We start from the raw sequence: 24,715 nt of genomic DNA, 5'->3' as shown, positions 1-24,715 counted from the left end.
ACAGGAAGTTCATTCAGGGATTATCCTCTATTGTCGTTCCACTCACATCATTGACCAAGAATAATGCTAAATTTGTGTGGAGCGAGGAGTGTGAGAAGAGCTTCGATACTTTGAAGCAATCTCTTATCTCAGCGCCAGTTTTGGCCATGCCGTCAGGACCCGGTGAGTTTGTTCTTTATACCGATGCTTCGAAGCTCGGTTTGGGCGCAGTATTGATGCAGCATGGGAAGGTGATAGCATATGCTTCTCGTCTGCTGAAAACTCATGAGAAGAATTACCCTACCCATGATCTAGAGTTGGCCGCCGTAGTTTTCGCCTTGAAGATTTGGAGGCATTATTTGTATGCGGAAAAGTGCCAGATCTTTACCGACCACAAGAGCCTCAAGTATTTCTTTACGCAGAAGGAGCTGAACATGCGTCAGAGGCGTTGGTTGGAGCTTGTGAAGGATTATGACTGTGACTTTAGCTACCACCCGGGTAAAGCTAATGTAGTTGCGGATGCATTGAGCAGAAAAGTTGCAGTGATGGCTCATTTGACGATGCAGAGACCTCTTCAGACTGAGATGCAGAGGTTTGATCTAGAGACCTATCCTCGAGGTAGAGTTCCTCGTCTATCTACCTTGACTATCCAGTCCTGTCTTCTAGACCGTATTCGCAGTGGCCAGTCAGCAGATGAGCAGTTAGCAAAGTGGAAGCAGAGGGATGAGGCCAGGGGCAGTGTCTTGTATTAAGTTAGCGACGGTATTGTGAGATACCGAGACAGGATGTGGGTTCCTAGCAGTGGTTCTATCCGAGCAGATATTCTATCAGAGGCCCACATGTCCCCATACTCCATTCATCCAGGGAGTACAAAGATGTACAAAGATCTGCAGTTGTTGTATTGGTGGCCTGGGATGAAGAAGGACATCAGACGTTTTGTATCCGAGTGTCTGACTTGTCAGTTAGTGAAGGCGGAGCATCAGAGACCAGAAGGTTTGCTCAAGCCTCTTCCTATTCCCGAGTGGAAGTGGGAGAATGTTACCATGAATTTCGTGACTGGATTGCCGAAGTCAGTCAGAGGATCAAATGCCATCTGGGTGATTGTTGATCGTCTTACCAAATCAGCGCACTTCTTGCCTATTAAGACGACTTTCACCATGGTTCAGTATGCAGAGTTGTATAACCGGGAGATAGTCCGACTTCATGGTATTCCAGTTTCGATCGTATCTGACAGAGATCCTAGATTCACTTCCTCGTTTTGGAAGAGTTTACATTCGACCATGGGTACGAAGTTGCTGTTTAGCACAGCTTTCCACCCACAGACAGATGGTCAGTCAGAGCGAGTCATTCAGATCTTAGAGGATCTTCTCCGTGCTTGTGTGATTGATTTCTCTAGGACTTGGGAGTCGAATTTGTCGTTGGTAGAGTTCACCTATAACAACAGTTTTCAATCTTCTATATGTATGGCTCCGTATGAAGCACTGTATGGCCGTAAGTGTAAATCTCCTGTTCATTGGGATTAAGTAGGAGAGAGAGAAGAATTGGGTCCAGAAATTATTCAGCAGGCTACCGATGTAGTAGTCAAGATCCGTGACCGGATGAGGACTGCTCAGAGTAGACAAAAAAGTTATGCAGATCAGAGGAGAGATCTAGAGTTCGCAGTGGACGACCATGTTTTTGTGAAGGTGGCACCTATGAAAGGTGTCATGCGATTTGGAAAGAAAGGGAAGCTCAGTCCGAGATTCATTGGACCATTTGAGATCCTCGACAGAGTTGGGACGCTAGCTTATCGTGTTGCTCTTCCGTCGAATCTGGCCGGAGTACACAATGTGTTCCACGTCTCTATGCTGAGGAAGTACATGGCAAATCCTTCGCATGTTCTGAACTTCGAGCCGTTGCAGCTTACTCCAAACCTGTCTTATGAGGAGAGACCAGTGCAGATCTTAGACAGACAGGAAAAGAAACTCCGGAACAAATTGGTACAGCGAGTCAAAGTCAAATGGCTTAACCATTCGGAGGAGGAAGCTACATGGGAGTCTGAGCCAGAGAAGAGGAGTCGTTATCCAGAGCTATTCGATGAGTTCTAATTTCGAGGACGAAATTTCTTTTAAGGGGGGAAGGATTGTAGAACCCGTAATTTAGACTACGTATAAGTCATGAATAATTTCTAATATTTAAATTAAAATGATTTTTTTATTGCATGAGTATTTAAATTCTTTTCTTTAAATTTATTTATTTTACGCAGTAGTTTAAGTGTTACCTTTCAGTTAAATAAGTGAGGCCGGACGGAGATGGAGTATTGAAATAAGTTAATAAAGACTTATTTAAGAAGTGGTACTTTAGCATGTTTATCTCATTAATTTGTTATAATTATTTTTATGCATTTTATGCATAATTCACGCATGATATGATTTATTCCACGAAATTTTAAAAGTTCACGCATTAGGATTTATAGGTGCATTTCACGCTCGAACGAGGATCGAAGACCGGGAAATTTTCAGGAAAATTATTTTATTACTCGATATATATATATATTTTTTTATTTAAGTGGGAATGTTTTTAAGTGTATTTTTCAGAAATGGGAATTTTTGGGTATTTTTACCCGCATGATTATATTTTTAATGGTACACAAATTTTATCGAATCGGGGGACTTTTTATTGTTCGGCTATTATTTTCAAAATCATTTCAACACGATATATTTTTCGGTAGTGCGTTTGATTTTATTGGGTCTACTTGTAAACTTTTTGGGCATAATTAGCTTTTAAATCATTAATTGTTATTTTTTTAAAAAAAACAACCATTACCTATTATTTATCTATATAATTAGCACCTAAATATCATTAAACCTAAATTTCCCTCGGCAGTGATTTAAGTTTATTTGTTGCACTTTTCTTTGTGTCACTCACGTTTCTTTGATGCCATGTGCAAGGGACTGCAGGTTTAGGGAAGGTATGTGACAAACGTTAGTGTCAAGATGTGGGTTGAGGATTTAAATCATCCGCGTGTGCTGTAGAGTGAGAGATCGAGGGGCATGTTCTGGGTTGTGTTCGGTTGGGCGATGTGGTGAGGTTAGGAGGTGGAAAGGGCGGTGCGAAGGCTGAACCATTGTGTGGACCAGACCCTTTTGGGTTTGAGTCATGGCCCTGAGTAGGCCAACCATCGCTGGAAACGCTGAATAGCCGCTGCTCACTTCGAAGGAGAAACTCGGGTGGGGTGATCTCGGGCTCTAGCTCTCGTTCCCATCATGTAGGCTGCATGGGGCTGGGTCTATGGGTCTGGTAGGTTCTTTAGGGTCTAGCCTAGGTCCATGGTTGGCTGGTCCAGGGCTGGCGTGTCGGGCTAAATGGTAAGTGCGAGATTTTGGAAAAAAAAAATGTACGAGAGGTGAATTTAGAAGGAGCCGAGAAGTTTCAGCATGTTCTGGAAGTTTGCCGTGGGTTTTAGGGAGACTAATGACAGTGTTTTAGGGCCTATTAAGTGTTTCTATGATATGGTAAAAGTTGTAGAAGATTTGGGTAAATTGTGGATCGATTCGGATTAAAACCGGGACCCCGGTCCAAGTTTTTAAAACAAATAGATTAAGTTGGTTTTTGGGCTCGAGTTTACGGCTAGGAATATTTTTAAAAATGTTTTGAGATATTTTAAGGAGTTTGGTAAGCTTCGGGTCAATTGTAGAGGTCCAGGGTTGAAAAGATAATTTTTGGGTTTCCAGGGGCAAAATGGTCATTTTGCACCCGGGGTGAGATTTTGGTCCTAGCAGCGCCCTGAGCACAAATCATGATATTTTTAAATGTTCATGCATCACGTTTATGATTTTTACGCTATTATAATAATTATGGTGCATGCTTAATTTAAAGTAATTAAGTGAGAAAGTGAAGAGCACTCCGTCTCCACCGCGCCGCGTCGTTCTTTCGTTTGTTTTCTGTTAAAACAAACCAAGGCATGTTTATATCTTCTTTCACTCTTCAATCGAGTAATATAGATAATTTTTAAATATCGCAAGTACATGGTTTTAATGCAAGAAGATCGGAATTGTTCATATTTCATGATGTTATCTAATTATATTACGTGCAAAAATATTCATTTTGAGATTTATGCGATATTGCTTGTGGTGACTTTACTATCAGTATTAAATCCAGTCCCCAGTATCGGTCCGGTCACCAGTTACCGGTTAGTTCAGTTGTTTCACCCAGTACTGTGGCAGTAGTCTGATCAGACGTAAATCCGATCCCAGTATCGGTATGGTCCCCAGTATCGGTCAGCTCAGTTCAGTTCAGTTCAGGGACCACTTGCATAGACCATAATCTCACCAGAAAATTATTATATGCTATTTCAGTACAGGGCTCCAAGGAGCAAACATTTTCACGACGATTTTCAGTTCAGTTATCAACGTATTATAATTGCTAAGGACAAGTTATTTTCACATTATGCCTCATGACATGATAATTTTACTCCCATGCAAATTTTACTATATTATTTACTCGTTATTTACGATATATGCATGCTGAGTCTTTAGGCTCATTAGTCTTGATTGTTGTAGGTACTGATGAAGTCGGGGCCGAGGGCGAGGACCAGTGAGCTAGATTGGGTCGGCATTAGTGGAACCCGATGACCTCATTTTTAGCATTTATTATTTTCCGAACTTAGTTTTTATCTGTTCATGAATTATTTTAAATTGTTACTTTGCAAACATTAAATTCTTCCGCTGCTATTTTGATTATTAAACTTTATTTATCAGATTATCTTATGATTGAGACATTTTAATTATTTAAAAAGAAAATTTTAATTTTCCGAAAATTTTCAAGCACAAATTTTCGGGCCTCTACACTTCATGAAACACAAAAATATCTACTAAGCTCAAAATGTTATACTACTGAGCAATATTTGTCCTGCACCATTTTATGCATTAATACTTTGTGTGACCAGTACATTACCACCAAATCACTGTCTTGGATGAAAAAAAATCTGTCATTTGCAGACACACAAGTGTAAACATGGAATTCAAGTGATTCAAACAGAAGTTCCAGAGAAGACAGTCTCATTGCCCCTTTGTAAAGGCCCGAAAATTCGTATTTGAAAATTTGCGGAAAAATTAAAAATTTTCTTTTTAAATAATTAAAATGTCTCATTCATAAGATACACTGATAAATAAAGTTTAATATTCAAAATAACAGCGGAAGAATTTAATGTTTGCAAAGTAACAATTTAAAATAATTCATCAACAGATAAAAACTGAGTTCGGAAAATAATAAATGCTAAAAATGAGGTCCTCGGGTTCCTCTACTGCCGACCCAAGCTAGCTCACTGATCCCCGCCTTCGATCCTGACATCATCAGTACCTACAACAATCAAGTCTAGTGAGTCTAAAGACTCAGCATGCATATATCGTAAATAACATATAAATACATAATAAAATCGCATGCATGTGAAAATATCATCTCATGAGGTGTAACGTAAAATATCATTTCATGAGTAATCATAATACATGCATAACTGAACTGAAAATATCATAAGTGAAAATGTTTGCTCTTTGGAACCCTGTAATGAAATAGCTTGTAATAATTTTTTTGTGAGATTATGGTCTACGCAAGTGGCCCCTGAACTGAACTGAACTGACCGGTAACTGGCGACCGGATAGTACAAAACTGAACTGATCGGTAACTGACAACCGGGTGGTACAAAACTGAACTGACCGATAACTGGCGACCAGGTGAAGTAATAATCCCATGATAGTAAAGTGACCACAAGCAATATCGCATAAATCTCAAAAAGAATATCTTGCACGTAATATAATTAAATAACATCATTTAAATATCCTGTAATAACTTTACTGATTGGGTTGGATCGCTCCCAGGCTCTCTGCGACTTAAATCTAACATGAAAATTATGCAATTGATTTAACTTGACCAAACTTTGTAATTGAATCCAAAAATTGAGACAATTACGCCTATCGACTTCGTATTTAATCATGACGCCGTACCAACCCGAACCAACACCGAACCATCATTTAGTAATGATTAAAATACGCCTAAAATGATGAAAGAATGCTCCTAAATTTATAGTACTCGAAATTTAGTGAATGGAGGCCGAAAACATGAAACACTCTTTCGAGATTCATTTTGGCACCTTGCACCGTAAATTCTCGTACGACCTCTAAAATGATCCGAATCACGAACGGCCAAAAACATGGCCTTTCCTAACTTGACGAGGTACTGTCCAGTCCAAGACCATCGGCTAAAAGCCGACAAAGAACCCGAAATTCACCTCTGAACCGCAGCACACTTGCTGTCAAAAATTTCAGCAGCAGCGCTTTGATTTCCTTGCGTCGTTTGCGAGGCTAATGGCCATTGGGGCTTGAACCACTGACCAGAACCTCTTACCAACATTCTAAGGAATGATTTGAACCATGGTTAAGGGCCCTAGGCCAGCCACAATCCAACCCACATCAGAAACATGACCGTACGCCCAACCGAGAGCAAAAATCTGCACGCGTGGGCTTTGCTGTCGTTTGTTGTCATAGATCATTCCAGTGGCCATTTGGTTGACCATGGCACAATCTAGACATTAAGGGGCATGGTATGAACCGTGGCTAAGGGCTAAAAAACCAACCAAGATCCACACCAACCTCCAAAACTGAACACATACTTACACAGAAATTTCAGAAAAACAGAACCGTGGGACGCTTGTGTTGTTTGTTTTAAAAACTGATGGGACCATGAACCAAGACATGAAAGGCCAAATTGGTCCTGTCCTAGACATGCTAAGGAAGGTTTTGAACCAGGGTTACAGGCCCAAAAGCCAACCAAGATTCGAACCTCCTTGCACCATCCAACAACCAGAAATTCGAAACTCATGCTGCACAAGGGGAAATTTGCTGTCATTTTGTGGGAAAAAGAACTGAAACCAATGGACTACCACCTTCCTAACACACCCTATATTGTGTCTAGATGCAGTCTTGGGTGCCTGGAATCGAGCCAACCTCCTGAAACCACAGAACCAACAAAAACGTGAAGCACAAGAGAGAACTAAAAAATCTGTGCAGAATTTTTCGGTGGTGTTGCTGAATAATTTCGGTTTTTGCTACATAAATCATGAACATGTGATGTTTTAAAATATTTATAAGACTTGATTGAAGAGCAAAGAATGATATAAACATGCCTGAAATTTGTTTACAAAGAAAACAAAAAAAATGATACGGCGAATACGACGCGGCGAAGACGGAGCCTTGTTTTTCTTTCTTGTTTCTCTCGATGAAGCTCACGATTTTTTTTATTTTTTTGCTGCTGTTTGCTACTGAAACTTTCGAAGGTGGAGAGTGGGGAAAATGCTAGGAAATGAGGGGAATGTTACCAGGAAAAATAAAGGGTCATGCCATGCATTAAAGTGGGAGGTGCAAGGGATAAGGTTGATTGACAAATCCAATTTGTTTTTCTCACTCTTCTTGCTGCACGTGTTTTGTGGTTGGATAGATTAGGTGGTGTTTTGCTTAGGTATATAATGGAGTTTAAATTATCACTAATTTATGAGTTAAATGTGAGGAAATGATTTATTCCATGAAGGCCAACCAAGGTTGACTAGGATGAAGAATTGCCAATCACAAATGAGTAGATTCATGGGGAGGCCGAACTTGCTAGTAATTGCAAGGGAAATTTGTTGATTAATTCATGTATTTTAAATGTCCAATGTTTAAACACTAATTATGTATTTTAGTGAATCAAAACTACAACAAAATATGCATTCAACCACACTCAAAAGACAACGGTTTTTTTAAAAAACCGTTGTCTTTTGCTTTTTAAAAACGGTTTTAGTGAAAACCGTTGTTAAAAAGCAGCAAACCACAACGGTTTTGTAAAACCGTTGTCATTGACCCTAAAAAACACGCTAAAAGACAACGGTTTTTTAAAAATCGTTGTCTTTTAGCGTGTTTTTGGGGTCAAAGACAGCGGTTTATAAAACTGTTGTCTATAAGCGTGTTTTTGAGGACAAAAGATAACGGTTTTCTTGAACTGTTGTGGATTAGCGTGTTTTTTCGGAGAAACGACAACGGTTTTCGTGAACCGTTGTGGATTAGCGTTTTTTTTGGAAAATTCTTAATTTAAATTTACTAACATATTAAGTTACAATTTATTAATTAAAATAGGCCTAGATTATTTTATCCTAATTGGTCACACAATTTAATTTAGGTTTTTATTAATTATTGAGCATAAAAAAATTAATTAATAACTTAAGTCTAATTAATTAAATAAAATCCTAAAACATTCTTTATCAATAAAATAAATTATTCTTTGGCTTAAATTAAATTCTAGGAATGTTTTCTTAACATTAAATTTTATCTTCATATTCCAACTCCAGTTCGGCCTCACTTAATTAACTGAAAAGATAAAACCATACTTATGCGTTTTAAAATAGATAGTCATGACTAACAACTTTAAAAATGGTTAAAATAATAAAGAAATCATTTTTTTATTTAAATACTAGAAATTATGCATAGCTTATACGTAGTCTGATTTAACAGGTTCTACACCCTTGGTCATTGAACTTTTGAAATTGGCCTTCGGATAGTTTTATCTTAATTGCCTAGATTACATATTAGACGTTCTTTCTAAAAGCAAAAGGGAATAAAATGACTTTAAAGAAATAAATTAATTGAGCTATCAGAAGCGACCATATCTAATAATGAGAAAATAATAAACTTTGGTGGTGACATAACTGTTATAACATGAAATTGACTACTCTAAAAAATGGGTATGAAAACTATCAAGAATCAGCAGAAAAAGAGCTTGATCACTCACCTGTTGTCGGCATAATAAACATGTTTGGATGATGGCTAATTGTCAAGAGAATGCAGCATACCATTAAGTCTTTCAATTTTCTGCATCCAAAAAGTTAAATTTCAGAATAAAGAACCTGCATGCCAGCTATCTCGAGAATCCGAGACCCAAAAAACCAGAAACTCTAAAATAAAACCTTTTTTTCAGTTTTCAGCTTCTGCAAAATATATCCAATGTCTTGGGTCTTCATCAACATTAGCTCTTAGTTAGTGTACTTATTAGCCTGGCTCCTTTACAAAATCCACATTCAACAGCTAATATTCAAATTACACTCAAATAAATATCCTCAAAAGAGAACAGATAACCTCATAAAAATAAAATTTTCCAGCTTACTCAGGTTTATGGACTCCGCCAACAGTTTTTGTTTTAATCATCTTGAAGTAAAATTCATCTGGGTTCCTTAATGCTGCTTTCTCCTTAAGTTTCTGTTATACGCAGAAGCGACTTAACATAAAATAAGAACTTGCCAAATTTCGTTCATAAAATGCTACCAAAACCAACAAGACGCAGGGTAGTAGAAATTACCAGTAAAGTCTGCTCCTTTTGGTGATATGCTCGTGCACGAATGACATAATCTTTATGTTTTTCGAGGAGCCCAAATTTCCTTCTCAAATGCCTGGTACACACAACAAATCATCAATTGAGTGAACCGGAAATATACGTCAAAATATTTCAAAACGGGCAATAAAGAAATTAATGGCCCCAAAAAATAATCACACTTACGGCTGAGCGCACTCCTTGTGAGCTTTTCTTGGAATAGCATTCCTTAAAGACGACATCTTTAGGCTAGCAAAAAAAATTCACAGAACTTTAAAATAAATTTACGCACTTCAGAAAGGCAAAAACCACTACAGAAAACATAAAGGGCTAACAAAAATCTTGAGTTGAAATAATTTAACCGTGAAACAGCGAAAATTATAGGTACAGAAAAAAACAACGGATTTCTTTCGTATTTACACCAAATTCAAAATAATTATTAAGCACAGAAGACTCGCCTGTGGAAAGCGGTGAAGGCTTAGGGTTTAAAGGAGACACCAATGCATAGAATCTTGATTTGATGAAAAGTATTTTATATTGTGGCAAAAAAATTATTCTAAATTAACTAAAATTCAATCATGCAAATTGGCTTCCGGATTGAGTGCAAAAACTTATGTGAGATGATATCACGAATCGTATTTTGTGAGATGGATCTCTTATTTGGATCTTCCATGAAAAATATTACTTTTTATGCTAAGAGTATTATTTTTTTTGTTTAATATCGGTAGGGTTGACCCGTCTCACATATAAAGATTCGTGAGACTGTCTCACAAGAGACCTACTCCTGATTGAGTATACAAATACACACACAACACACAAAATTATGATATCACAGAAATAAAAAAAAACAAAATCTTGATTTTATATTAAAAAATTTGGAAATAATTTTTATATTATTTTCTTATAATTAACTAGAATAATTACTTAAATATGATAGTATTTTATTATTTCAAATTTATGAAATTGTTATAGATGATATCATATTTTAAAAGATTAATTTGGTTTATAAACATAAAGAAATATTTATTAGCATATGATAATTATAGATGAACCACAAATTTTATAAAAATAGGCTTTGACGATATTTTTTATTAAACAAAATAAAATATTTTATCATTTGTTTGAGCTGATTTTTGTTACATAAAAATTAGATAATGACATAAATTTAATTACTTCAGGTCTCTTAATGTTTAATAATACTAATATCATTGTTCATGCAATTATTTGATTAGAGTTTCATTAATTTTTAGATTAAACAATGAAGATTGATATTGAAAATATTAATGATTCTTTTGTAATAGTTTGGAGTTAATATTTAGATAATGAAAAGGGTAAGGCGACGGTTTCGCGATCCGTCACCGGAGGCTGCGTCGCATTCTAGAAGCCATGGTTATTCAACTCCCGTCGCTATAAGCGACGGTTCTTTGGAAGAAGACCGTCGCTATTTTTGCGACGGTTTTAAGAAACCGTCGTTAATATTAAGGGACGGTTTATACAAAACCGTCGTTAATATTAGCGACGGTTTTAAAAACCCGTCGCTATATTTAGCAACGTTTTCGTAAAATCCGTCGCTATATTTAGCTTGAACCGTCGCTATATAGCGACGGTTTTATGAAAACCGTTGCTTATCAAATTAAGCGATGGTTTATCTAAACTATCGCTCTATAGCGTCTGTTTTGATAAAACTCGTCGTCTTTAAAATTAAGCGACGGTTGATTGAAGACGGTCGCTAACATAGCGACGTTAGAATACAAGACCGTCGCACATGGGCGACGGTTTGTGGAATTGTCGCAATATTAGCGACGGTTTTAATAAACCCGTCGCTATTATAGCGACGGGTGTTAGTAAATTATCGCTAAATTTAATAGGCGACGGTTTTTCCAAAACCGTCACTATAATAGTGATGGTTTTATTAAAACCGTCGCTACGCCTTCCGTTTTTTTGTAGTGAACCGCGCTATGAATGACAGTTGTAAGTTTATCCACTCTCAAATCCAAATCACGTTCTAATAACTTCACTACTCTATTCTTCAATTCTAAAGCCATCAATCTTTGTTCCTGAAGTAACAATTAATATCTCATCAAATAATCGGACAACATAAATCTTCAATGGCTTATAAAAAAACATGGTCTGAATCTCTTTCAGTCGATGCAAGATCATTTTCCACGAACTTTTGAATCTCTTTATTCGTGTTTAATAGTAATTCTTGAACTTCCTTATCAAACCCATTAAAGTAAACATCGATCAACATCGAACTCAAGGCAGATTCTTGAGGCAGACCCCTGCCTAAACAAACCCCACCCAATTCAATGTTTACTATCTTACATTCAAACAACCTTTTTATCAAATCTAGAAATGCCTTATCTTCAATTTTCTCACCTAGTATCAAAAACAACTTATCAATATGGTCAGAACTAAATAATTCACGATCAAATTTAACAATAAATCACCAACTTGGGTTCACCACCGAATTCTTTAAATACCAAATCGATGTGTGGCGGCCATGTTTGCTCGCTTGTCATAGCAAAAGGTAGCAAACCTAAAAACTTATGCATAAACCATAAAACTTGTTTGAACTCTCTCCAAAGTAACTTTTTTATTAAACATATATCTAAATAGAACATATTTTTAAATGTTAGTTTTCTAAATATATATATATAAAAATTCAAAACAACACTCTATTTTCCCACTTTTTTCTATTATATTTTTATGGAAAAGAATTTCGACAATGAAAATATAAGCTATAAACTTTACACACATTATTGTAGTTCTTCGCAGTGAAATTTGATGGATCTGACTGTTCTAATGGCAGAGTATTTTTGGGAACTTAAAAGCATGAAATATCATTATATCGGTAACTATATCTTTTTCATTATTTATAATATTATATTATTATTTTTTATAATATAACAATTTTCAGTCACACCATAAATTCAACATGTGTTTTTCGATTCGATCACCGGTCCGGTTATGAAGGTGATCCGGTTATGAAAACATTGAAGTATACTTTTGTTTCCAACATCAGTCACAGAAAAATTATGTTTCAACGTTTACGGTTGTTTCGATTAAAAAATCACGCAGTTTCCACACAGTTACGAAAATTGTGCTTCCCAGATGACTACAGGATATTGTTGCACATCCCCTCCTCAGGTTCTCATTCAATAAATCTTCGTTATATAAGTATTCTATTCAATGTTTCCTTTCCTGTCGCCATTTATACACGGGTCTTGAAGTGGGACTAACCATTTCATCTTCACGCAGTTTGCGTTTCTTACCCCTTTTCTGCACCAATGATGCCTTAAAATGATTACCCTACAGCGAAACAAGGGAAAAATGAAGCGTATAACGTACTCTCTGAAATATTGATACCTGTAACTCTTTCTGCATAGACATATCCGTGTATATTTTCTCTAGATCTTTTAACCGTTTTTTTCTAGCCTCTAGCTCTCGATATTAAGAATCTGTCTTCCTGCATGTTGACCGTGTTTCTATACACGATTAAACTAAACTCCTCAACCACAAATTCTAGTCTAACTTCCTCTATGTAGAAGAGAAACAAAAGTAATATGAAGGCCTAAAGCCAAGGAGAGTCTGAAAAGAAATTTGGAAATCAACCAAAGCAAAACTCATCAAAAGGAAAAGGATTTGTGCACGACGGACATATAACCAACCATTTGATTCGATAAAGTTATGTTCTACAAGAAACAGAAAAGTCATTTGGAATAAAACTAAATACCCAAAATCAAAGTAGAAAGATACAGCATAGAAAAAGGATTAAATTTTAGGAAAATGCAGCAACGATTGCCAACAAGCAAGACCCTTTAGGGAATATGATAGATAGTAGTTCATGATACAAGAAACGTCGGTTGGGTTTAAATGCTCTAGCACTTGTGCATCAATTCGATTTCTTGAACCAAAGTTCGTCAAGTGGAAAGGATAAATGATGGAGAAAAGTATCACCCCATAATTCCCATAATATTTATACAAAGATACAACACTCACAATGACGGGATAGTATTGATCTCTGGGAAGAAATAGAAGCCCAATAGAAAGTCCAGACAAGACAAAAAAGACACACGGCCATAAATATTTATCATGCACGCATAAATGGAATTATAATTAACTCACATAGCATGCGATTGATATTCCCAATTGGTATATATTTGTGACCAACAAATCCAAAAAAGTTTTTGAAGAAAAAACTCGAACAACAGCAGGGAATACCAAAGAAGTAGAAATTGAAAACGAAATTCAATAAGAAAAATAAGATATTATGACAAGGCGCCAAATATCACCATATTCAATCCACAAGTGAGGTATTGATAACTTAAAGGGGGTAAAGTATGGGTGGTGAAGAGACAAATGGAAGAGCTATGAGGACAGGCAGACTAAAGCAAATTATTTCTGATTGTCAAGGAAAATTTGTAGTCCACTTCGTTTTTTCAATATAGCTTATGGATTGACGGTAATGATATCATTCGGTACTCGGTAGGGATCTTTATTGTGGGGAGGCAAGTAGAAACAGGTTATCAACCTGGCAATCCAATTTCGTAGGAGGCAATTGACTAAAAAAATAGCTTTTAGTACCTCAGAATAACTTTAGGCAAGTCTTTAAAAGCTGATGGGTTCCCTTGTTCTGAAACTTTTTGGTGGACTTCTCTTGCCTCCTCCCTAGAAAGAGAATCAACAGCCAGTCAACATACTTCATTAAACACAAAAATATCTACTAAGCTCAAAATTCTATACTACTGAGCAATATTTGCCCTGCACCATTTTATGCATTAATACTTTGTGTGACCAGTACATTACCACCAAATCACTGTCTTGGATGAAAAAAAATATGTCATTTGCAGACACACAAGTGTAAACATGGAATTCAAGTGATTCAAACAGAAGTTCCAGAGACGACAGTCTCATTGCCCCTTGGTCATTGAACTTTTGAAATTGGCCTTCGGATAGTTTTATCTTAATTTCCTAGATTACATATTAGACGTTCTTTCTAAAGCAGAAGGGAATAAAATGACTTTGAAGAAATAAATTAATTGATCTATCAGAAGCGACCATATCTAATAATGAGAAAAGAATAAACTTTGGTGGTGACATAACTGTTATAACATGAAATTGACTACTCTAAAAAATGGGTATGAAAACTATCAAGAATCAGCAGAAAAAGGGCTTGATCACTCACCTGTTGTCGGCATAATAAACATGTTTGGATGATGACTGATTGTCAAGAGAATGCAGCATACCATTAAGTCTTTCAATTTTCTGCATCCAAAAAGTTAAATTTCAGAATAAAGAACCTGCATGACAGCTATCTCGAGAATCCGAGACCCAAAAAACCAGTGTTAGGATCGGTTATCGTAATCGTTGAGCTAAAATAGCTCGGTTCTTGAAATATTGAACACCGATGAATTAAATCGAGTTTGGTTTTTAAACCAAGTGGAAGACACACGAAATAATCCTTCGTAGAAACCGATTCATGATTTTGTAAAGCAATTAAAATATATGCAAGTTGAATGAGTAAAACTGTTTTGGTTGAAACATTTTATCAAACCTTTGATATGCAATATTTTGGTATTTGAAGAACACATAAAATGCTTCAACAATGCATATTTAAAAACAGTGGAAATGATAAGTAAATGCAATAAATAAATAGACACAAATTTTTTTATGGATGTTCGGAGATTAACAACTCCTACGTCACCCCTTCTTCCTCTTGGGAAAGATTCACTAGAAGACTTTGATTTATACAACTCATTGTACAAACCCATTCAACTAGGACTTACCCACTGCCTAAAACTGAACTCCTAGCACTCAAGATTGTAGGCAGCACCTCACAATCAGCATATTGTTTAATGTCTCATATGCAAAGACTACAACACAATCTTTTACGTCTTTGTGTGAAGACTCACTTTTACGTCTTTGTGTGAAGACTCACTCAACTAAACTTTGATGCTCAACTCTCTTGTATATGTGTGAGTGATTGTGTGTGAGGAATTTATCCTTTATAGTGTACATCTCAAATGTATCCTCACCCAAGGGCTTGTGCTCTCAACTAGCTGATATATTCATGCTAACTGCCCATGCTTTGAATCCCCTTGGAAAGCTCTTGTTTGATCTTAAATATGTTGTATTTATAAGCCCCAATAATGATATATACGTTAGACATAAGAATATGACCGTTTGAAAAGTTTATGTACTGTTTCGGGAAGTGCAACGGTCAAATTCGTTTTGCTGGAAAATTTCCCGACTAGTCAACTCGGGACAACTCAACCGGTCATTCAGTTCAACTGGTCAGCAGCTGGTTCAGTTAAGTTGGTCAACTGCTGGTTCAGTTCAGTTCAGTTGGTCAGCTGCTGGTTCAGTTCAGTTAGTCTGGTTCAACTGGTTTTCAGCTGGTCAGGTTCAACTGGTCTTCAGCTTGTGCAGAACCAGTAGCTTCATTGACATTTATCAGCATCTTAAGCTTCTATTCAGACTTTGACTTCTGAAGATGATTTGTAGATCATCGTCTTATCTTTCTAACGCATACTGAATCGCTTCGTTTCAATAACCGAGCTGAGAGATATGACCAAAATACCACAGCTGCTCAAACCCAACTGATTGATGTTTTCGTGTCATCAGTTCGGTCATTCAGCGATCAGTTAGACCATGATAACATCCGATTTTGCCCAACTGATGTGAAATACGACTTGTCCCAAATTGCGTTTTCTAATCAGTACAATTAGTGGATTGTCATTTGGATCATCCAGCTGAGAGATATCATAAAAAAATCTAAGCTCGCCAGAAATTCAGTTTGTGCATAATTCAGTTTCAGCTTGCTTCTTGTGTTTGCAACTTCACACTTGAGTAAATATGTTAGAAACACAATAACAAGTTGTGTTAACATCAAAATCAAGATTGCGAACATGAAATGTTCCAGCAAACCAGAAACTCTAAAATAAAACCTTTTTTTCAATTTGAAACTTCTGCAAAATATATCCAATGTCTTGGGTCTTCATCAACATCAGCTCTTCGTTAGTGTACTTATTAGCCTGGCTCCTTTACAAAATCCACATTCAACAACTAATATTCAAATTACACTCAAATAAATATCCTCAAAAGAGAACAGATAACCTCATAAAAATGAAATTTTCCAGCTTACTCAGGTTTATGGACTCCACCAACAGTTTTTGTTTTAATCATCTTGAAGTAAAATTCATCTGGGTTCCTCAATGCTGCTTTTTCCTTAAGTTTCTGTTATAAACACGCAGAAGCGACTTACCATAAAATAAGAACTCGCCAAATTTCGTTCATAAAATGCTACCAAAACCAACAAGACGCAGGGTAGTAGAAATTACCAGTAAAGTCTGCTCCTTCTGGTGATAGGCTCGTGCACGAATGACATAATCTTTATGTTTTTCGAGCAGCCCAAATTTCCTTCTCAAATGCCTGGTACACACAACAAATCATCAATTGAGTGAACCGAAAATATACGTCAAAATATTTCAAAACGGGCAATAAAGAAATTAATGGCCCCAAAAAATAATCACACTTACGGCTGAGCGTGCTTCTTGTGAGCTTTTCTTGGAATAGAATTCCTTAAAGACGACATCTTTATGCTAGCAAAAAAAATTCACAGAACTTTAAAATCAATTTACGCACTTCAGAAAGGCAAAAACCAATACAGAAAACATAAAGGGCTAACATAAATCTTGAGTTGAAATAATTTAACCGTGAAACAGCGAAGATTATCGGTACAGAAAAAAAACAACGGATTTCTTTCGTATTTACACCAAATTCAAAATAATTATTAAGCACAGAACATTCTCCTGTGGAAAGCGGTGAAGGCTTAGGGTTTAAAGGAGACACCAATGCAGAGAATCTTGATTTGATAAAAAGTATTTTATATTGTGGCAAAAAAATTATTCTAAATTAACTAAAATTCAATCATGCAAATTGGCTTCCAGATTGAGTGCACAAACTTATGTGAGACGATATCACGAATCGTATTTTGTGAGATGGATCTCTTATTTGGATCTTCCATGAAAAATATTACTTTTTATGCTAAGAGTATTATTTTTTATTGTTAATATCGGTAGGGTTGACCCGTCTCACAGATAAAGATTCGTGAGACCGTCTCACAAGAGACCTACTCCTGACTGAGAATACAAATACACACACAACACACAAAATTATTGTGAAGGCGCAAAAATCCTTACTTTGAAAATTGGCGGAAAATTTAAAATTTTCTTTTTAAAGAACTTAAACTGCCTCATTCATAAAATCAACTGATAAATCAAGTTCAATGTTTAAAAATATAGCAGCGGAAGAAAATAAAGTTTGCCAAAAATGATAGTTTAAGAATATTCAACGACTGATAAAATGTTTGAGCATAAAAAAAATGGCAAGTGCTGAAACTGAGGTCCTCGGGTGTCACTACTGCCGACCCAAGCTGGCTCACTGATCCCTTAAATAATTTAGTGAATAAAACCCTTAATAATAGGAACTTAATTGAATTAATTTCCTACTCACCTCAAGTAACTAAATAAATCTTCAAACCTTCTTATTGACTTAAATGAACTTACTTGTTAGCTAAATTAAATTCTGGAAAATATTTTCTGAACCTTAAATTTTATCTCTAAACTCCAACTCCAGTCCGGCTTCACTGAAATAACTGAAAGAATAAAATTAAACTGCTGGATAAAATAATTAATTTCAAAGAAATGCATTAAAATAATCGTGCAATGAAGTCAATTAAATTTAAAATACTAGAATTATGCATGGCTTATACGTAGACTGATTTACGGGTTCTACAATCCTTCCCCCCTTAAAAGAAATTTCGTCCTCGAAATTAAAACTCACCGAATAACTCTGGGTAACGATCTCTCATCTCCGGCTCAGACTCCCACGTAGCTTCCTCCTCTGAATGGTTGAGCCATTTGACTTTGACTCGCTTAACCAACTTGTTCCGAAGTTTCTTCTCCTGCCGGTCTAGGATCTGCACTGGTCTCTCCTCATAAGAGAGGTTCGGAGTAAGTTGCAACGGCTCAAAGTTCAGCACATGCGAAGGGTTCGCCATGTACATTCTCAGCATGGAGACGTGAAAGACATTGTGTACTCCGGCCAGATTCGGCGGAAGAGCCACACGATAAGCTTGCGTCCCAACTCTGTCGAGGATCTCAAACGGTCTGATGAATCTCGGACTGAGCTTCCCTTTCTTCCCAAATCTCATGACACCCTTCATAGGTGCCACCTTCACAAAGACATGGTCGCCCACTGTGAACTCTAGGTCTCTCCTTCTCTGATCTGCATAGCTTTTCTGTCAACTCTGAGCAGTTCTCATCCGATCACGGATCTTGACTACTACATCTGCAGCCTGCTGAACAATCTCCGGGCCCAACTCTGCTCTCTCTCCTACTTCATCCCAATGAACAGGAGATCTGCACTTGCGGCCATACAAAGCTTCATACGGTGCCATTCCAATAGAAGACTGGAAGCTGTTGTTATAGGTGAACTCAACCAATGGCAAGTTCGACTCCCAACTCCCAGAGAAATCAATGACGCAAGAACGAAGAAGATCCTCCAAAATCTGAATGACTCGCTCTGACTGCCCATCTGTCTGCGGATGGAAAGCTGTGCTAAATAGCAGCTTCGTACCCATGGTCGAATGCAAACTTTTCCAAAGGGAGGAAGTGAATCTAGGGTCTCTGTCAGATACGATCGAAACTGGAATACCATGAAGTCGGACTATCTCCCGGTTATACAACTCTGCATACTGAACCATGGTGAAAGTCGTCTTAATAGGAAAGAAGTGCGCTGATTTAGTAAGACGATCTACAATCACCCAGATGGCATTCGATCCTCTGGCTGACTTCGGCAAACCGGTCACAAAATCTATGGTAATGTTCTCCCACTTCCACTCGGGAATAGGAAGAGGCTTGAGCAAACCTGCTGGTCTCTGATTCTCGGCCTTCACTAACTAGCAAGTCAGGCACTCGGATACAAAACGCCTGATGTCCTTCATACCAGGCCACCAATACAACACTTGCAGATCTTTGTACATCTTCGTACTCCCAGGGTGAATAGAGTACGGGGACATGTGGGCCTCTGTTAGAATATCTTCTTGGATCGAACCACTGCTAGGAATCCACATCCTGTCTCGGTATCTCACAATACCGTCGGTGACTGTATACAGAACACTGCCCTTGGCTTCATCTCTCTTCTTCCACTGTGCCAATTGCTCATCTGCTGACTGACCACTGCGAATATGGTCAAGAAGGGAAGACTGAATGGTCAAGGTAGATAAACGAGGAACTCTACCTTGAGGATATGACTCTAGATCAAACCTCTGCATCTCAAGCTGAAGAGGTTTCTGAATCGTCAAATGAGCCATCACTGCGACTTTTCTGCTCAGTGCATCTGCAACTACATTAGCCTTACCCGGGTGGTAGCTAATGTCACAGTCGTAATCTTTCACAAGCTCCGACCAACGCGTCTGACGCATGTTCAGCTCCTTCTGCGTAAAGAAATATTTGAGGCTCTTGTGGTCGGTAAAGATCTGGCACTTCTCTCCATACAAATAATGCCTCCAAATCTTCAATGCAAAAACTACGGAGGCCAACTCTAGATCATGGGTAGGGTAATTCTTCTCGTGGATTTTCAGCTGTCGAGAAGCATATGCTATCACCTTCTCATGTTGCATCAAAACTGCACCTAAACCGAGCTTCGAAGCATCGGTATAAAGGACAAACTCGTCGGGCCCTGATGGCATGGCCAAAACTGGTGCAGAGATAAGAGCTTGCTTCAAAGTATCGAAGCTCTTCTGGCACTCATCGCTCCACACAAACTTCACATTCTTCTTTGTCAATGATGTGAGTGGGACGGCAATGGAGGAGAATCCCTGGATGAACTTCCTGTAATATCCTGCTAGCCCAAGAAAACTGCGGATCTCGGATGCATTCTGCGGCACAACCCAATCTCTGACTGCAGCGACTTTCGCTGGGTCTACCTCAATGCCACTGCTAGAAACAATGTGGCCTAAGAACGCCACCTTCTCTAACCAGAATTCGCACTTTCTGAACTTCGCGAAAAACTTATGCTTCTGCAAGGTCTGCAGCACTGTGGTCAGATGTCTGCTGTGATCCTCCCGACTCTTGGAGTAGACGAGAATGTCATCTATGAACACTATCACAAACTGGTCGAGGTACGGCTGAAATACGCGATTCATGAGATCCATGAAGATCGCTGGCGCATTGGTCAAACCGAACGGCATCACAAGGAACTCGTAGTGGCCATAACGAGTCCTGAAAGCAGTCTTGGAAACATCAGCATCTCTCACCCTAAACTGGTGATAACCGGAACGCAGATCAATCTTGGAGAAAATCGAAGCTCCCTGCAATTGGTCAAACATATCCTCAATCCTCGGAAGTGGGTACTTGTTCTTCACTGTAACCCTGTTCAACTCCCGGTAGTCAATGCAAAGCCTCATAGAGCCATCCTTCTTCTTAACTAACAAGACTGGCACGCCCCAAGGTGAGAAGCTAGGGTGAATGAACTCCTTGTCCAGAAGTTCCTGAATCTGCTTCTTAAGCTCTGCCATCTCTGTCGGTGCTAGTCGGTACGACGCTTTGGATATCGAAGCCGTATCTGGCATAAGCTCAATGGAAAACCCCACCTCTCTCTCGGGTGGCATACCAGAGACGTCTTCGGGAAAAACGTCTAGGAAATCTCTGACAATCGGAACATCTGAGGCTGACTGGTTGGGTTCCTCAGGGACAGATAAAAAGGTCGCTAGAAATGCCCGACACCCTCTATGCATGAGCTTCCTAGCCTGAACATATGGAATAATGCGCGGTAAAGGAAAGTACCTGTCCGGCTCAAATAAGAATTGCTCCATCCCAGGCGGTCGGACAAGGACAGATCTCCGCTGGAAGTCTATCAACACTCTGTTCCTCAATAGCCAGTCCATCCCTAGGATGATGTCAAATTATGGCATCGGTAGCACGATCAGATCCGCATAAACAAGGTTACCGTGCAGCTCCATATCTATATCTCGGATAACATTGGTAGCTGTCATCTCCTCGCCTGACGGCAACACTACTGAAAAGGCTATATCTAGCCCAATGGTCTTAATCTTGAGAAAGTTTGCAAAGACCTCCGAAATAAACGAGTGAGTGGCCCCTGAATCTATCAAGGCCTTGGTAGCGGAACCAGATATAAAAATTCTCCCTGAAAGATCGGAACTCTAAGTTGAATCCCACTACAAGAACTAAACTTATAGACATGCAAAGGTCAAGGTTCTTCTAGCTTAATTCCCCCAAAATAAATCTGAGTAGAGCATGCAATCCTATAACAGTTCTAAGTTCAAAAATCTAAATCTCGATTTCCAAAACGCTGAAATTCGAATAATAACTCAATGCTTAAAGGTACCTGTCAACAACATAGTCTCCGGGTTTGTTTCCGCGGCATGGAGAGCAAAAACTCTGCCTTGAGTAGGCAGATTTCTCTGAGGGCACTGCAGCAACATGTGGTCTGGACTGCCACACTTAAAACACTTTCCTGAGACAGACTTACACGCTCCAGGATGGCGGCGTGAGCACCTGGGACAGACTGCGTGCTCAAAAGTCCTCGGGGTTGGGCGCCCCTGCTGTTGCTGCTGCTGCTGGCCTCTGATTCTAGGCGGCCCATGAAATGGCCTCTTGTTTTGCTGCTGATGCTGATGAGGAGGAGGGAGGTGTGGTACCTGGACTGGGCGCTTGCCCTGGCGATCCTTCTCGATATCCCGCAGATCCTGCTCTGCGGCTAGGGCTTTGGAGACAGCAATCTCATAAGTAGCAGGGTCAGACACCCTAACATCCCGGCGCAAGATCGACCGTAGACCCACCAGGAAATGCATCAACTTAGCTCTGGCATCATTCGCTATCAGGGGCACAAAGTGACAGCCCCTCTCGAACTTACGGATGAACTCTGTAACCGTCATATCACCCTGTCTCAGACTCATGAACTCGATGGTCAACCGGGTGCGCACTTCCTCAACAAAATATTTTGAGTAGAAAACCTCCGTGAAGCGTGTCCATGACAGTGTAGCCAAGGTCAGGGCTACTGCTGCTCCTTCCCACCATAAGCGGGCATCTCCAGTGAACAGATAGGTGGCGCATCTGACTCTGTCGGCATCTCCCAGCTCCATAAACTCGAAGATGACATCAAGAGATTTGATCCATCCCTCAGCAATCATGGGGTCAGACGTCCCAAAAAACTCCTTCGGACGCATCTTCATAAACCTTTCATAAATAGACTTGGGCCCTGTTGGCCTGGCTGCGGCTGCGGCTGCGGCTGCGGCATTGTTCCCCGCAAACTGTGCGAAGAACTGCGTCATCCCAGCTAGCATCTGGGCATTCATGTCAGGTGGGGGTGGAGGAGGAGAAGGAGGTGCCTGCCTCTCTTGTCTCTGATCATCATCGTCCTCGTGACGGTGCTAGCCACCACCTCTCGGGCGTCCTACTTGGCGTCAAGGGGGCATACTGTTCCATACATAACCCGTACGTAACTAACATGCATAATTCCATAATTTATTTTAATTGAATACTGAAATACTGAAAAGATCTGATTGTAAACTATTTCATGGAAGCATGCTGTCAAAATAACTCATGCTCTAAATAAAATGCTGAAACGTAAAACTTACAGACCGAAGGCGTGACTTCGTGAGCTTCTCGTGGTCAGTAGTAGTGTAACCCTTTACAAACACATAGGCTCTGATACCAACTGTGAAGGCCCAAAAATCCTTACTTTGAAAATTGGCGGAAAATTTAAAATTTTCTTTTTAAAGAACTTAAATTGCCTCATTCATAAAATCAACTGATAATCAAGTTCAATGTTTAAAAATATAGCAGCGGAAGAAAATAAAGTTTGCCAAAAATTACAGTTTAAGAATATTCAACGACTGATAAAATGTTTGAGCATAAAAAAATGGCAAGTGCTGAAACTGAGGTCCTCGGGTGTCACTACTGCCGACCCAAGCTGGCTCACTGATCCCTTAAATAATTTAGTGAATAAAACCCTTAATAATAGGAACTTAATTGAATTAATTTCCTACTCACCTCAAGTAACTAAATAAATCTTCAAACCTTCTTATTGACTTAAATTAACTTACTTGTTAGCTAAATTAAATTCTTGAAAATATTTTCTGAACCTTAAATTTTATCTCTAAACTCCAACTCCAGTCCGGCCTCACTGAAATAACTGAAAGAATAAAATTAAACTGCTGGCTAAAATAATTAACTTCAAAGAAATGCATTAAAATAATCGTGCAATGAAGTCAATTAAATTTAAAATACTAGAATTATGCATGGCTTATACGTAGACTGATTTACGGGTTCTACAATTATGATATCACATAAATAAAAAAACAAATCTTGATATTATATTAAAAAATATAGAAATAACTTTTATATGATTTTCTTATAATTAACTAGAATAATTACTTAAATATGATAGTATTTTATTATTTCAAATTTATGAAATTGTTAGATATGATATCATATTTTAAAAGATTAATTTGGTTTATAAACATAAAGAAATATTTATTAGCATATGATAATTATAGACGAACCACAAATTTTATAAAAATAGGCTTTGGCGATATTTTTTATTAAACAAAATAAAATATTTTATCATTTGTTTGAGCTGATTTTTGTTACATAAAAATTAGATAATGACATTAAATTTAATTACTTCAGGTCTCTTAATGTTTAATAAAACTAATATCATTGTGCATGCAATTATTTGATTAGAGTTTCATTAATTTTTAGATTAAACTATGAAAATTGATATTGAAAATATTAATGATTCTTTTGTTATAGTTTGGAGTTATTATTTAGATAATGAAAAGGGTAAGGCGACGGTTTCGCGATCCGTCACCGGAGGATGCGTCGCATTCTAGAAGCGGCGGTTCTTTGGAAGAAGACCATCGCTATTTTTGCGACGGTTTTAAGAAACTGTCGTTAATATTAAGCGACGGTTTATAGAAAACCGTCGTTAATATTAGCGACGGTTTTAAAAACCCGTTGCTATATTTAGCGACGGTTTCGTAAAATTCGTCGCTATATTTAGCTTGAACCGTCGTTATATGAAAACCGTTGCTTATCAAATTAAGCGACGGTTTATTTAAATTGTCGCTCTATAGCGACTATTTTGATAAAACCCGTCGTCTTTAAAATTAAGCGACGGTTGATTGAAAACGGTCGCTAACATAGCGACGGTAGAATACAAGACCGTCGCACAAGGGCGACGGTTTGTGGAATTGTCGCAATATTAGCGACGGTTGATGAAAAACCGTCGCTAATATAGCGACGGTTTTAATAAACCCGTCGCTATTATAGCGATG

At 38.2% G+C, this 24,715-nt stretch overlaps 1 long non-coding RNA gene and 1 pseudogene across 2 annotated transcripts; both read right to left on the bottom strand.

The window, feature by feature from the left end:
• Positions 1–5,129: 5,129 nt before the first annotated feature.
• Positions 5,130–7,636, bottom strand: LOC140803783 (uncharacterized). Of its 2 annotated transcripts, none has more exons than XR_012111928.1 (2): positions 6,107–7,636; positions 5,130–5,319 (listed from the first exon to the last, which is right to left on the bottom strand). It is a non-coding gene; the product is annotated as an uncharacterized lncRNA (long non-coding RNA). The 2 variants fall into 2 exon arrangements; XR_012111929.1 differs by having other exon boundaries at positions 6,245–7,636.
• Positions 7,637–12,537: 4,901 nt separating this feature from the next.
• LOC140842899 (probable U3 small nucleolar RNA-associated protein 11) lies at positions 12,538–16,945 on the bottom strand (annotated as a pseudogene).
• Between the last annotated feature and the right edge of the window lie 7,770 nt (positions 16,946–24,715).

This window comes from Primulina eburnea, chromosome 10 (assembly GCF_022965805.1).
Source record: "Primulina eburnea isolate SZY01 chromosome 10, ASM2296580v1, whole genome shotgun sequence".
Classification (NCBI taxonomy): domain Eukaryota; kingdom Viridiplantae; phylum Streptophyta; class Magnoliopsida; order Lamiales; family Gesneriaceae; genus Primulina; species Primulina eburnea.
Note: the sequence above shows the minus strand (reverse complement) of the source record. Positions and strands in the feature narration are given on the sequence as shown.